Genomic DNA, 12,298 nt, shown 5'->3' with positions numbered 1-12,298 from the left:
CTTAAAAAAAAATATATATAAAACAATAAATAATAAAAATATTGGGGTGTTGTGGGATTTTCATTTTTTTTTCTTTTTTTAAATAATCTTTTTCCACTTGAAACAGTCATGGTGGGACCAGTCAGGCTGAATAACGGGAACGGTGGTTTGCTGCGGGTTAGTGCTGCAGTTCGATATGCTCCTGGAGCTGTCAGGCTCGGAGCGGAGGAGGGCTTGCTTGCGAGTGGCTTTTTAAACCCTGGGATTTCAAACGCTCCTTGGCATGAGTCGCAGCTCGGCAGCCCTGCACAGAGCAGATGTGCGGAGGGAAGGGAGATGCTTACTGCTGAAACCCAAAAGAACGTGTCAGGATGGAAGGATTCAGAGAGTGGGAGCTGGGCAGGGAGAAGGGAAGGGTGCATTTCTCTTCTGCTTTGTTTTCCAAGGAATGGTTTAAATTAATTGCTTCTCCTTTAAAAGGAAAAAAACAACCCACAATGTTATTGGAGTTGTTTTGATGGAATGAATTTTGATTTATTTTTTTGTGCAGCTGACCCAGCTCTCCCCAAAGGGAAACGTATTTTATTCGTGCTGTTTTGTTTAGATTTTCAGGGTAGGTTTGGAGTTTTGGCTGATGAGAAAAACTGGCTATGCAGGGGAGGATGTAGCAGGTGATTGCTTATGATGGTACTTGTTGCATCATCAAGATCTAGCTGATTAAACCTTAGTGTGATATGGTCATTAATAGCAGAAAAATTTATATGAAAAGTAAGTATAAATGAAGTCCTAAAGCAGATTTCAGAGTTGTTATCCTTTTGTGAAGCTTATTAATGTAATGGAAAATGACTTAAATGAAGTGCTGTTGGAAGGTTTATCAGTTGTATATGTATTTAGCTAGGATTATTTGAAAGCATTCATAAAGAAAAGAGGATTTTCTTGTGCATTACAAATTAGTTATGATGATTTGGGATAGAAGACTGTGATAGGTCAGCAAACTAAGTATGACGAATTTGTGTACACCTGTCCTCACCCTCCTCCCCACCATGTATACCCTGACCTTATACCATTACAATACTTCGTATAGATTTTAGGATAGGAGATTTCCTCCTAAATCTTTGATAACTTGCCTGGAATTAATTTTATTAGCCAGCCAAACCCTGGCTTTCGAAGAAGTCTACCAGGAGTATTTGTTTCTCTTTCTAGTCTTAAGAGTGGAAGAGAAAGGGTTATGGGAATGGTATGGGAGAAACTTCAGCCTGGGAGGGAAGCTGTGGGTGTGATCTCATTGCAACAGGTCATTGTCCTGGAATAAATGAGAAAGAAAAGTTGGGCAAGCTTCTTGTAGAGCCCTCTTAAGTGGCAAGTGAACAGGAGTTTGAGCACAGATCTCACAACTCCAAATTATTTAAACGTACTGAGTGTGTTCTGGCAGTGCTGAAGATCTTCACTTTTATTTGGTTTTGCCTATTTTCACATCCTTATCATCGTGGCTCTGAGGGTTTTTTTTTTTGCTGTTAAACATTCACTAAATTTTCCTAGAAAGTCCAAGTTTTGTTCCCTGTCATCATATACTTGCCAAATTTTGAACTAGCTCACATTTTCTGTTGCTTTCTCTTGCCATAATCTTAGCTTTAAGAAACGTGTATGTGTAAATGTACCTTGGTAAGCTGATCAATGGATTTAAAGTTGAAACCTTTCTGACATTGTTTGACTGCTTTCAGAGGTTGCAAATTATGCCCCCCGGGATGTCCTGTGCTTTCAGTGTGCTGGGGTGCCAGCCTGCAGAGAGAGTGTGACTGCTGCAGATGGTCTGCTTAATCCAGCACTCCTTGGCCAAGCAGAGTTTGAAGCAGAATTCAGTGCTCATGCTGGACTGCGCCCAGAATAGAAGAGTGTGTCTCCATATCGTTGCAGGTGATTAAATGAGGCTGATAGATTCCTGAACCACCAGTGCATGACAAAGCAATGTTACTGAATGAAACGATTCAGCTTTTAGTATCAATGTACCCAAGAGTTTCTCAGTAATGCAAACATAACAAGAAATGAAGAATTGCAAGACACTGCAGCTGCAATACAAGCTAAACTCTCCAAGACCTGAAAAGTGGGAAATCTTAGTATAGTGGTGCAAGTGAATTGAAGGAGTTATTCATAATGCAGCTGAGAGGCAGCCATCAGGCTGACTTGCACAAACAGGTTGCACTCTACTAGAGCACTTACAAGTATGGCCACTAGACACTTTATGAATTCTGTGATGAGGACAGATGTCACCCTGGGAAACATCGAGATAAAAAGATGCTCAAATGTCACATGTAGCTTTGGTAGATACTGGGACTTGAGAGCATTTTTAGCAAGTAGATAACTAACCAGTCGGAAATGCCTGATACCAGAGGTAGTCAGTAGTTCAATATGTGATGTGACACACGCAGAATGCATGGCATTGTACAAGTATGCAGATGCGGGCTGCTCTGCAGCTGGATCACTATGTATGCCTCTGGGGCAGCTTGTTGCACTGAGGTCTGAGCCTGGAGTTACCAGCTCTTCTGCTGAGAGCAGACCCAGGGAATAGTATCAGCTGCTTTGTTTGACAGCATCTGCAAAGTTGAAGCATACTTCAACTAGTAGAAAGCCCAAGAAATAGGCCGATGGACTTTTCTAATGTTTGTTATGCAAATGGACAGAGCAGTGTGAGAGCCTGCCATGTTTAACAGGCAGCAGAGGATGCAGACCAGACTTGAATGTCAGGTGGGATATGTGCCTGATGCCTCTGGAAATTTACTGACTGCCATCAGGATAGCTGTGCTATCAATGAAATGGCTGGCTAAGTGAAACCACGTCCATACTGACTGGATAGTGAAATGAACTTTTTAACACCTACAGATAGTCTAGTGCTAATAGAACAACACGAAGGAGCTTGCTTTCTTTGTGCCCTGTTAAGTTAGTAGTGCCTGCAAAAGGACTTGATCTCAAGTGAGAAGGACATTTATTTGGATTATTTTTAGTTATAAAAGGGACAAAGTACTTCCACTGAACTTTCTGCAGACAGTAACTCTGGTGATCAATAAATTACTTGCCTTTTTTAAAAAAGAAAAACATGCATAGTTTCTTATACAGCTGATAAATTTTGCTATGATTTCTATACTGAAACTTGTGCTAATACTCAAATAACATAGCTGACTAAACTTTCACCATGATAGAGGAAGAGTGAGCATGGCTTAGAAACATGCAGTGTTGGCCTCACCATTCAGTAAACCATTGCACAGAAGATGAGCATTAGCAAATGAAGGGTAGCAGTGACAGTCAGAGCACCGAAGAGCTGTGGAATTAATGTTGGTGCTTGGAAATCTCTAATGGTACTACTACAGTCGAGTGCAAGTCAGTTACTCTTGAAGCAGCCGATGGGGGAAGACAGGTTGTCTCAAATGCTGGAGGGCTGCAAGATCTGCAGTATTTGCAGTCTTTCCTCAACAACGCATGAGGTAGCAGTCTGATGGTGTCCTGGATGATGCTTCAAGACCCTTAGGTAATCCATTTGCAACAGAATTATTTTGTATGCCTCTGGATTGATTGTACAAGTGCAGTGAAATTGCTTTACTACTCTTATTAGCTCAGAGTTTACCGTTTGATCACAACAAAACTAACAGCAGCAAACCGCTGTTACAGTTCAATAGAAGTTTTCAGTTAACAGTAACTGTTTGTTTTCAATGCACTCTTGTGCGGAAGTCTTAAATTAGTACCTCTCTGAGCCCCCAAGCTGTTGTGAGCAGATTTTCCCTTCGTCCATTTTTCCATGGAGAGATGATCTTGAATGTGATGCTTTTCTTGATTTGGGTGGACTGAGAAAGGCCCAAAGTGGGCTTAAATCTAATATAAACATGACTTGAAACACACATAATGCTTTGTTAGACTTACTTTTGTTTGTTTTCTGAGATTCTCCACTGCACATTACTTTGCTAGCTTGCATATATGCTATTTAAAAATAGAAGATCAGAAGGAGCTAGTTTTTGTCTGAGATGAGAGGTAGGGTTCTGCATAAATGAAAACTTGTAGGGACTCGCTGAGGCTTTCTGACTTGGCACAGTAAAACCAGGTTTGAACCTAACTGGCTTGTGAGCTTCTCTTTTTGTAAAACGGCTCTTTCTCCTTAACTCAGAAAAGGAGTTGTGCCTTGTGCTGAGAATTTCTCTTCTGCTAGTTCCTCATGGTTCGAAGCTGACGATCCAGAGGCGATGTAGGAATTGCTTCAAATGCATCCCATATCTGGAGATTATTGTGAGGGTGAGAGGAAGATGATATTTCCTAATACAGAGGTGCTGAAAATGTTCCTTTTCATAGTCTTGAAAGGTGGTCTGCAGAATTAAAACAAGATACCACATAAAAACAGCTACATCAGTCCTATTTTCAGTGTGCTACACATGGCAGTGGAGAGGGAAAGGATGAAGATCCTTCACTGCTATATCAAAGTTGCCTTGATGCTTCCCCAGATTAAAGGCACTTGCTTTTGTGTGAGATATTGCTTCTTCCTCCAAGATGAGCAATGCCGTAAGATAAGTTTCTTGAGAGGTACCAAAATTACTTTCAATATACACACCTATTCCCACCAAACGTTCCAAAGCATGCTCCATTATTTTAGCATTTTATAAATCTGAGCCTTTTGATTGCTGAAATTTCTCTCTAATTATGCCCACATTACAATTCCTTATTATTTTCCGGCCTGGGTCCAACCCCAGCCGCCAACTTGGACCCCCGCAGCCGCTCGCTCACTCCCCCCCTTTTCCTTCCTCCCCCCGCTCCCGGAGGGATGGGGAGGAGAATCGAAGGAATGTAACTCCCACGAGTTGAGATAACAGCTCTCCAGTAACTAAGGTATAATACAAACCACTACTGCTACCAGTAATAATGATAAGAGGAATAACAAGGGAAAAGGACACAACCGCTCACCACCCGCCGACCGATACCCAGCCCGACCCGAGCAGCGATCTGGGCCTTCCGGGTAACTCTCCCCAGTTTATATACTGGGCATGACGTGCTGTGGTATGGAATACCCCTTTGGCCAGTTTGGGTCAGGCGTCCTGCCTCTGCTTCCTCCTGGCTTCCCCTCCTCTCTGGCAAAGCATGAGACTGAGAAAGTCCTTGGTCAGAGTAAACATTACTTAGCAACAACTAAAAACATCGGTGTTATCAGCGTTGTTCCCAGACTGAAAGTCAAAAACACAGCCCTGCACCAGCTACTAAGAAGGAGAAAAAATGACTGCTGTAGCTGAACCCAGGACATTTACCCATTCTGCTTCAACCTTCCTCTGAAATAAGTCTTCAGTACTGCAGCAGCTTTGTAATTGTAAATTGAGCTGCCGGTCTCACTTGTTCATTGCATGGTGGTCTGTTTGTTCTTTTAGTAATGCTAAATCCACAAGGAATTCATAAGCACTTCACCCTCCAGGTGACTAGAATGGCAATGATATCCTTCCTAGCTGAGAACTTATTTTATTCTTGTTTTGGAGAGCTAAGGGAGGTTCCGTTACTGCCAAATGCTTTCATTTGGCAGTAAAGAGTTGCCTTTCACTGCAGAGATGGGATCTTGAATATATCTCTTAGTTTTCTTCTCTTCCCAGTTATCTCCATTACCTGTGGTGGCTAGGTGTTTTTTTCTAAACAGAGTTTTTAGTCAGACAGGTTCTCACTACATACTCTAAAATGCATAGGCTATTAGGCTAAACAATGTTTCAGTGATCCAGTTAAATTCTCTAAAATTAATCATAAGACATTTCAAAGCCAGATTTTCATGATACTTAAGCATCTACAGTGCAGTAAACACCAAGGAGTATTTTCGGCAACATGGGAGAAGAGTAGGTGTATTGCTACAACTACAACCAATAGGTGTGAAGTGCCTAAAAACCTCTGGAAGTCTGTCTTTTCATGTGGAACTTAAAGCCACAGTAGGAAAACTGTTACAAATGAAGTGGAGCACTTACCGCACCCTTCTTATTCAGTATGGTCCCTAAGTGAAATTAGTCTACACTGTCTGGGTGCACAACATGCATGTAGGTTCATTTGACTTTTGTTGTCTGTCCTCAGTTCCTTGTAAGAGTAAAAGAAAGTAAGTAGGAAGATTTTCAGTTTACTGAGGCAACATACCTCTCCTCAAGTCACTGAAATAAGATTTCATCTTACCCATGGCCTAAACCTTTTTTTTTCAAACTGTGTATTTTGGAGAGTTTTATTGCTGGCATCGTGGAATATTTTAGGTTCAAAGGGTGGTTGCCAAGTCCCACCACCTGCTCCAAGCAGCGCTAACTTCAGTGTTTTGTAATTGTCTATGGATGAAGATTGTGCAGCCTTTCTGGGTTCCTATTTGTGTGCTTCACCAGTCTCATTGAAAACTTTGCCTGCTGCGACTGTGTCTGTTGCCTCTTGTCTGTTCACTGTGCGCCCCTGGGAAGAGTCTGGCTCTGTCTTCTGCTCATCCCCCTTCCATGCATAGAGGAATATTAAATAGAAGCAAGCAGATATTACATGGAAATAATCCTCAGCTTAGAGTGATTAGATATTTCTTTGATCTAAACAGAACCAGAATGCTACAGTGTTCATACTAATATCGCAAACATGCTTGAAGTTAACAGACTGAGGATGTACCCTTCCTGTATTCCCCATGTTCTTACCCTAAAAGCATCTGTTGCCAGACACTGTCAAATATAAGATAGATGAGTTGGTGGGCTTCTGATCTGACTACTTTTAGCAGTTTTCATGTTCCTAAACATACATGATGATAGAATGATGCAAATAGCGACAAAAAGTTGGGGAATTGCTTTATATTGCTCTCCACCCCCATCCTACCACCCATGGCCGAAATTTCTTGTTGAAATATGGAAGTAATCCTAGTTGGTGAAGAATGTCTCTGGTTTCAGGCCTTCAGTTAAAGATATATATACTACAGAAGAAAAATCAGTTCGTTTATAAACAGGGAGATGTAGACAGTGAGATGGATTCTCTGGTAGAATTGCAGGTGTTTAAGCTCAGAGAGTAAAAATTGTAAATAAAACTTTACTGAAATGTAGTTAATAGAGGAAGTGTATTTCCACTGTTATCATTGCACTTCCTGCATCATTCACCACGCTTCTTCATAGATGACAGAACAGGAAAAAATAGAGAGCAGAGAATCCAGCAGGAACCAAATGGCCATACTGATGAAAAATATTAGCTATGGGTATTTTTAAAAGTAGCATTAGCAAGACTGTATAGGATTAGTGTAAGTTATTAACATCTTGCCTTAACTGGCGTATTGGGATGGATGTGTTATCATTTGGTAATCACCCTTTGAAAAGCTGATGTCAGCTGCTGATTTTTTTCCCCCACAATCCTTAAAAATAAGCACATGTTTTCATGGGCTCTGTTTAAAATGCAAGCCCACCTCTCAGAGCAGTTTTCACACATGGATCTTCTGGCAGCAGCTGAGTAGGTCTCCCCAGGAAGCAGAACAGACAGCAGTGAAAAGACTGCTTGTGTCTTGACTAGATCCATAAAGCCAGAGGTGGCTGGTGAAGGATTTGTTTATATTTGAGTTATCAACAGTAAGGAAGAAAATATTCTTTTAGACAAATAAACAAATAAATAAATAAAAAAGTCTAGTTGCCCAGAAGCCAGATTATATGTTCAAGCTCTTTGAAACCTCAGGATATGATGTTATATCCACTGGCAGAGATCAGAATTTCAAAATGTGGTAACGTGGTGCCAACATCTGTGGACACGCAAGAAATTTCTTCATGTGTTCCTATTAAAAACAGCAACACGAGCATCGCCCAGCAGTTGCGCTTGCTGCTGCTCGGCCTGAAGCCTGGGGCTGCAGGGGTGGGAGGAGGCTTGGTCCCAGCAGGCAATGGGTGCTGCAGCACTGTGTTGCCATCAGCAAACAGTGGCAGCTCATGAAATTGCTCTTGATGCATGGCACAGTGGGCAGGCTGGAGCAGGAGTATCCTGGTGGGAGGCATCCATGACTGGTGAAATGGGAGCAGCAGTCACCTGGCAGCCTGGGATGAGAAAAATAGACCAGGACAAGCTACAGAAGCTCAAAGGAGGTAGAGAGGGGAAAGCAGTTCAGGTGAAGAGTCCGTCTTATGCCAGAGGGTTACAGTGCCAGCGCGTTCAGAGTGCTCTCACTGCTGAGTGGTAAGAGTAGAATAAAAGGATTTATTTGTTTGGAGTGAACTTTGTATTGATTATTAAAGAACTGCAGTTAGCACTAAGGTGCTCTAAGGGAGCAAAATAACCTAGGAAAATGTGAAGTTATAAGATAAAAATGTAAATATCTGCTGTTGTGTATAAATGATTTCTCCCTGAAGACTGCAGAATATCTTATGGTGAAGGAAGTAACTCTGATACCATGTTTCGACTATACATGATTTTCTTTAATACTCTCTAATCCTCTAAAAATATATCCTGAGATTTCTGCCTACTGCTTTGTTGTTGCATTGCGTTAACAGTCATCTGTTCTCTCTTGGCCAAATGGATATGCACTGATGCAGCATTAGTATTGATTAGATCTGTTGAGTATGCTGCCTGCCTAACCATGCATAGTTTGTGTTGTAATTTGAGGTGCATTTGGACATAACATCAGGTAATTTCAAAGCCATTTATGGCCCACTATACCTTCTGGTAGTGGGCTTTTGTTTGCCTCGCTTTTCAGAAATGCTTAAGTCATGGTTGAATTTGGTTCCTCTATGTTTTGCAGTCTCAGGTCAGATTTGGATGTGTTTAAATGAACATAAAATTTCTGTAGAGGAAGATGTTGTGAAGACCTGGGTAGTGCTATTTGTCTTGATTATAAAAGTATATCAGTACTGGAACAGAAATGCCTTTGGAAAACATGTGTTTGGTATGTTGCTTTAAAACTTTCAGGTCTTGGAATAAATATCCATTGCCTCAAAGTTTGATTAATTCAGATTAAGGCAGGGAAGAATATGTGCTAGTTACTTGCCAGTGCTTTCCCACAAAAGCAAGAAAATGAGTAACCCAGTGTTCTTCCCAAGGCCAGGTTGTGCAGACACACTCACTAGAGTAACTTGCAAAATTTCGAGTAAACCATCACATTTGCTAATCCCTACCCAAGCAGATAGAGCTTGAGCTGGAACACAAGCCAAATTGTTTTCAGCCGCACTTATTTTCACATTTATTGTTTACTTTTTATTGTTGTATTAGTTTCATGTGAATAATTTTTATATTAATGCCTTATTAATTAGAAAACATATGAGTGATCAATAACTGTTGCTTTCATGGACTTATAAGGCTGGATATGTAGATATCTTGTTGAGTGCCTTGTTGAGTAACCAATATCATGAGTTCATATATATCAATATCCTCATGATATTGAGAACTTTATCAGGTTTTGATGGTTTTTCTCTTTGATTTTTTAGGAGATTTTTCTACTGTGTTAGCTATGTTCCATTAGATTGCTTTCAACTATGAGAAGTTTAATCACAGATTAAACCAAGGACCTAAAAGAAACAGATTAATCACTGAGGACCTGAAAGCATCTTGTCAAAAAAGCAGGGGCTGTGCTAAACGTGAAATGAAGGTTACATACCCCAAGTGAGTCTTTCATCTGGCTGTTCATTTCAGTAACAGTCCAGAAGCCCTTGTTGGAATGGAATAAACTAGATACATATCTTATTATAGAAAAATATTCTTTTTTCCATAAACTTATGACCTCTGTTTGGATAAACAGCCGCCTAAGTCTGGAGCAGGCGCCTGACTTTGGTACCTGGCTGCCTCTGCTGTTTGTCCTGTTGTACACAGCACTGGCAGTTCCCGTTCTTGTTTGTCACTTTTGGATGAACTACATCAAATTCACAGTTTCATTTGCTAAACCAATTGTCTTCTTAATTAAATGCATATGTATTTGAGTGCCCCTCGCTTTAGCATGTGAACTGGTTGGAATAAGCTGTGAAAGAAGAGTGTCATCCAGAGACTGGTAAGAAAAGCAGCTTTTCCACATGCAGATGATCACCAGTTTGATTTTGACTTTCTGAGGACCAAATTCATCTGTACTTACAGTGAGGTGTTGAAATGCAGTACTTTTAACCAGAACAAGCGCAGTTGTTGGTTTGGTTTTTCTGGGGTTTTTTGGTTGGTTGGTTGGTTGGTTGGTTGGTTTTTTGTTTGTTTTAATACCAAAACTATTAATATTTTCCACAAATTTTCATTTTAAATATATCACCTTTTAAAAAATGTCTGACCATTGCTAGTCACCATATAGCAATAGTCTTGTTTGCTGATTCCAGAGTTCCTACATACAGTGTAATCACTAAGTCCCACTTATTGTCGTCAATTCAAACCAGATGGTGCTTCATACTGAATTACCTCTTACACAGACTATCACAGAAATTACAAGGAACTTGGCAAGTACTACCTAGTATCTAGCACATTGCTAGATAGGATAGGATAGATAGGATTGCTCCTATCTCATCATACCTAAGTATTATTTAATATTTTTGTTTATACATTACACTTGGAAATTTCAGACTTAGGTGTTTTATACAGTAAAATCAAATTTCTACGTTGTAAATCCATGTAGCAGGTCAGCACAAGAGAGGCTGCTATGCTGTTAATTCAGTCCCTTGTTAGTGCACACTAATCCCCCATGTAAGTAAGCCCTTACTTAAGCTCATTTCAGTGTAAATCATTTCCATAAGATGAGCTTGCATCCATAACCAAAAAGCTTTAGATAGTCTTATATACACCTAATACTAATCATACAACCATTTCTGAATTCGATCCAGTATTTTCTACCCCTACGTGCTGAAGGGAACCTGCCCTTGCCCTCCTTTTTTAACCACATTTTTTTGTCGTCGGCATTGCAATCTTTATTAAGCGTACCAGCTGGAAAATAGAAACAGATGGCTCTAATTATTTGGACATCATTTTGTCACTAAAAATCAAATTACAAAAGCTTTCATAGAATAACTTTCGTCATCTGTTAAGTTTTCTGTTTTTATTTTGGGAGAAACAGACCAAGTTTATTTTTATATCTGGTGCCTGCATCCTTTGCCAGCTAGTTGAGGGACAGCTGTTAATTGTTTATCCTCTACTTGCCTGCAGATCACTTAGTTTCCCTGCCAGGAAAGCCCTCCAAGCTGCCAGGTAGGTGACAGCATTTTGATATTGTAGTCACATTGCATATAAGGGTAAGGCCACATTATGATTTATGTGAGTTGTCAGGTCCAGCGTCTTATAGAGCCGAAACTCAAGTGACTGTAGCATTAATTTAGAAGGAGCCAAACAAAGTGAGTAGAGAATAGGCAAGTATGCCAGAAGCTGGCCCTGCTGCAATTACTGACATCTTCATGGGCTGCTTTTTGTATTTGTGTTTTTGAGTGAAACAGTATAAATTCTCTTTGATAAAAAAATAATTTAATTAGACTAGTGGAAATTTCAAATAGCTTCAAGCTAATAAAAGTTGAGGTTTCTGTTGGAATATATATATGCACACATGCATGGATGTGCACATTTGTCTTCTTAGATCCAAATTACAGTGTTATAAATGGTTTTCTGTATTTATCAGCTTGCCACATTTCATACAGCTGGATGCTTGCCACTTCCTGCTGTCTCAGAGTAACACCAACAGAGTGAGTAAGTAGCCGTCTTTTCATTCAGATCTTAAAGTTATTCTTACTACTACTACTACTATTGCAGGAAAGGTGACTGGTATTTTATGGACTCCCCTGAAGGCAAGATCCCCTCTTCAAAGCCTATATAATCCAAACATTCCTCACATCTTGCTGAGGTTGCAGGCTCTGTGTAACCCCCGGTATTTATTGCCTTCCAAATGCCACTTTGTAAGCATTAGTAGTTTATATTTCATCTAGTATTGCCAGCAAACTGTAATCTGAGTTTACAAATGAGTCACAGGAGACATTTTCAGCTTTTGACACTGTTCATCACCAGGAGCTGAATAAACGAGGCCAAACCATACAAGTTAGCATCTCTTCAGCACAGAGATAAGGCAAGACACCTTTGGGTGTGAAATTCATAGTGCATTTCTGAATAGAGTTTCTTCAACAGCGAGTACCCATATGGTGAAGTAAAGCGTAATGCATACAACAGGAAAGTACTACTTGCCCAGAATTACATCTGTGTAATATTCCTCTATATAATAACCCTCTGTATGGAGGTATGTAGATGTAAATCCTGAGCATACCTAACAGATAAGCTAGAAAGGAAGAAAAGAAAAAGGATCCTTTCTCTAACTCCCCAGTTTAGCCTCTTCGGTATGCATTGCCAGAAATGAGGCAGTGTTCTGATTTACTGCACACATGCTGCTAAGATTACA

Source organism: Nestor notabilis, unplaced genomic scaffold (assembly GCF_000696875.1).
Source record: "Nestor notabilis isolate BGI_N333 unplaced genomic scaffold, ASM69687v1 scaffold21941, whole genome shotgun sequence".
NCBI lineage: Eukaryota > Metazoa > Chordata > Aves > Psittaciformes > Psittacidae > Nestor > Nestor notabilis.
This window is presented reverse-complemented; position numbering follows the sequence as displayed.